Raw genomic sequence first — 4,295 nt, forward strand, 5'->3', positions numbered from 1 at the left:
ACCAATTTAACACTATATCCTCTGAAATCATGGTTTGATCACATTGAGGACACTTCAGCTGATGTAATGTGTTTTCAGGCACTTCCATATTAGTAAGTTCCAAGATGAAAATTTCAGAAAAATCGGATTCCCAGTCATGATTACGACTTTGAAGTTGTCATAAATGCCATTTACAATTCAGAAGCTCTTATTTACGGTATTTCCGATATGGTATGAACACCGCATAAGCCCCAAACCCATTAATTTCTACTGAGGACGTGGCCTAAAAATGACTGACAGAGTTTGTTTCCTAAATAACATGGGCAGTGTAGGTTTTTGTATGTTATTCAAACATGAAGTAGTGCACTTTTTTGGGACTATTTAATGTTAATGTCAATTCTGTGAGTTTTAATGGCAGCAGGAGGGATTATGTGAGATCAACTCTAATAAACTACATCCCCCCCCTGTTCAACATAATGGAGGCACATGTCACGTGTTTTTAATAGTTTTGGATGATCTATCAGTCGATAATTGTTTGTAGGATGAATTCATGGTTGGTTTTGCTCTTTTAATGGCATTTTATTTTTCACAAGAAAAATCTAGAAAATCACAAAGCATAAAAAAGTACTCATTATGCAGATGTCTTATTTCAGTGTTTTTATTTTCACAATAAATTATTGATGGGGATGCATTAACAAGTTTGCAATATTTTAATATTGTAGCTGCTCAGGGTGAAGCTAATGAAGCAAACTTTGTATTATGTTTGGGCATTTATTATTTGTTCTTTTAAAGAATTGCTTAAAAAGAAGAAATAAAATGTACTTAATCCTCTTCATTTCCTGTGGGACACGAGGCTGCGACTGTCTGCTTCCATCTGGTCCCTTCCTGTGCAGCACATTGTGCATCGCACCAAGTTAGATCAGCCGCTTTCTGTTCCGATGTCAAAGTTCTCCTCCAAGTTTTTTTTTTTTTTTTAGCCTCCCTTGTTACCTCTTTCCAGGTGGAAAGGTCAAATAAATGTAGTGGAGTAAAAAGTGCAATACTCTGATCTGTACTTAACAACAGTGCTTGGGTAATTGTACTTGGTTACTTTGCACCACTGCTGTTAAAACCAAGAGCAACTCTTCCCTCTAACTACTGCGCTTCAATTTGGACGTCAAGACAGATTAAGTCAGAGGGTAAACTGTGGCTGCACTGAGCGCATTATCTTGAAACTGCAGGAGAACTTGGAGCCAACCCGGAGCCTCACACTGTCAACCGAATGAAGAACTTTGCACTTGACCACACAGCAGAGCGCTGACGGACCTGACACTCGCTGATTTGTGTACGAGTCTTGAATTATTTTGCTTTTACTACAAAGGATTTATTTGAACAGTTTGTCCACCGGTGCTGCTCTATTCTGCTGCCACAGCACATTGTGCTCTGCAGCCCAAACAAGACACCAGTTTCTACTGGTGTCTTGTTTACTGACACACACACACACACACACACACACACACACACACACACACACACACACACACACACACACACACACACACACACACACACACACACACACACACACGCAGGTTTAGGTGTACACGGTCAATTGAGTAAATGAAAAAACACACACAGGCCTGCAAACACCTCGCAATAAAAGCAGCAAACAAAGGCACAACATGTGCACCGCGTCAAGTGTGTAAACACACTGTCACAAATACTTTTATCCTAACGGAACAAAGCCAGCGCAAAATGCTTTCTGCTCATACATGTGCAGGTCCTCTTGTTTAATCTCAACCCTTGAATCACTGAGTGGCAGGACGGAAAGACTCGGCAGCCCATCTGTATTCCTGGCTGTGCGTGACCTGCACTCTAACGGATGGGCTTTGTCCACAGGCGAGCCAGATGAGGAGCAGAACGGAGTGGTAGTATTACTACCCCAACACTGCCCCTGCCTTTTGCTATTCTCCACCTCCAGGCTCAGTCTGCTTTCTTTCTGTCTGTAGTGGCTGGTTAGTGAGGGTATCAGCAGGGCTGCTTGTTGTGTGTGTGAGTTTATGTCTGTCCATCTGGGTGTATGCATTAGGGCTGGAAGCTGTGTGTGTGTGTGTGTGTGTGTGTGTGTGTTTGAGATGGACATTGCAGACCCCTTCAGTTGATCCCTGTGTCAACTGCAAATAGATTGTTTCATTTCAATGCATAGCATTAATCACTAACAAACACATACAATGCATATTCACCTGGAAATTCCCACAATATACCCAAACACCCTCAGAATACACATTGACAAATCAGCAGCTGAATAATACCTGATTTTCTTTTGCTTTATATTCAAATGTTCATATTTCCTTTTTTTTTTTGAAGCCGGTTGCTGTGTGAGAACAGGCTAAGTGTGTGGGTTGGGTTGTGCGGACGTTATGAGGAGCTCAGGGACACTTGCCCATTCACAGCATCTGTGCCTGTGCGTTGGTCCTGAGATCATAACACCAAGGGGGAGTTGGAGAGAAATTTGTCCAACAGAGGGAATAAATTAATATCAATTAACAAGACACCTAAAAATGTATCTTGCCGTGCACAACATTGACTATTTCCCGGCTGCAAAATAGGAGCCAGTGAGGCGATGCATGCCTGTACTTATTATTTTGACATTTTGCCAAGTTATTTGAAGGTCAATTGTGGAGATTTTTACAGGAAACGTAGCGAGAGAAAGAGGTCGATGACATGGAACAAAGATCCTTTGCTTAGATTTGAATCAAGCATTTTCAGTGGATCTTTTCTTAGATACAATTATTGTATTTTATTGCTGTTTTAGATCCCTAGTCCTCCGTGGTGCCTGCCACGTGTGACAACTGAAACAACCTTAGTTAGTAGATAGCCTACAGTAGTTCAGGTTTTCTTCAGTGGAAGATTATCTCTAATGGCTATTGTATATTATATATCTTTAGTGTGTGTTTTTTTTTTATGATCAAGTAATGCAGCCAATAGCAGGTGGAAGCACAGATGACTCAAGTGATGTCTAAAAATGTGGGTCTAGTCATATCACTTTTTTTCAGGATTGAACATCATTTAATTCAGTTAAGACTTTAGGGGAAAAGCTCTCCATGCTAGCAAGCGTGTTAGCTTAGTTGCTTATGTTGGACTAAGACATTCACAAGCGTGTTAGCTTAGTTGCTTGTGTGGGACTAAGACATTCACAAGGGTGTTAGCTTAGTTGCTAACAGTGAAAAATAATTTCTTAAGCAACTAGCACGTTCGTTAGCTTAGCTGCAAACGCGGCACAAGCTCAGTAGTCCCTATAGGTTCCTTTCTCTTGTCTGCAAACAGCTCCCCTTTTGTAAATGAGTAGTGTTTCCCACAATGAGACTACTCTGACAGACTGGGTGACATGTTTATAGTTGCAACTATGACTGTCAGTATTCACAGATGACGCTTCAGTTAGGTAACAAGGATAAAAAGCTGTTAGATGCAGCTGCAATTTCCAGGGTGTCAGTAAACATATCGTCAGACTGTCAGTCTTTTCAGCTATCTAGGAGGATTTTTGAGCGATAGCGTACCTGTGAATGACAGCGTGATTGAGGGAATGTCTGTTGTTTTTCCTGCTTGTTTCAAGGACACAAGTTATTTTAAATGCAGGTATCTAAGGTATTGAGCAGGTTGTCAATCACCTTCTTAAATGTTACAATACAAAAAGTCAATTTTATATATAAAAAAAGAAAAAGAAAAGCTGCAGTAGCCACATCTGCACATTTTCCTCCCCTCTAGTCTCTCAACTCTGTCTGTCTCTCCCCCACTTTCCCCTGTAGTGGTATTTCCTCTGTCTTATGTATGTATTTCTTTCTCACTTAGCCTGGCTGTTTTTTTGTTGTTGCTGGAGATCTAAGTGATTAACTGCATTTGAGGGCATGCCAGCCCAACTAGAGACCCCTGTGGCTTCAGAAAAGCAAATCAAAACATCAGCAGCACAAGCCTCTAAACGGAGGTTTGAAGACCTCCTTTTTTCCGATCTAACGGTCCCTGTGATTCTTCCCCGGAGGCTGGCGTTCAGTGAGGCACAACTTTCAATGCAGCACTGAGAGATGACAAGGCGAAAACGGCATTTTGATACTGAAGCTGCATTCGATGGCGAAGGTTCGGTTGCATTATTCATACGCAGCAGATGGCAACATCTCCCAAATATCATTACCCTAACACCAAATATTTCACAAACAGAGAGGAAGCTAGCGCACTAAAGGTGCACATGAGTTAAAAAGCAAATGGCGTGTCAGACAATGCTGCTCCAGTTGGCAGATTTTTAATTTTTGTGTGTGTGTAGGAAGTATATCAGAGCTGAAAGA

This window comes from Cebidichthys violaceus, unplaced genomic scaffold (genome assembly GCF_023349555.1).
Source record: "Cebidichthys violaceus isolate CVI_PGR_0920_01 unplaced genomic scaffold, fCebVio1.0.p SCAF_10, whole genome shotgun sequence".
Classification (NCBI taxonomy): Eukaryota; Metazoa; Chordata; class Actinopteri; order Perciformes; family Stichaeidae; genus Cebidichthys; species Cebidichthys violaceus.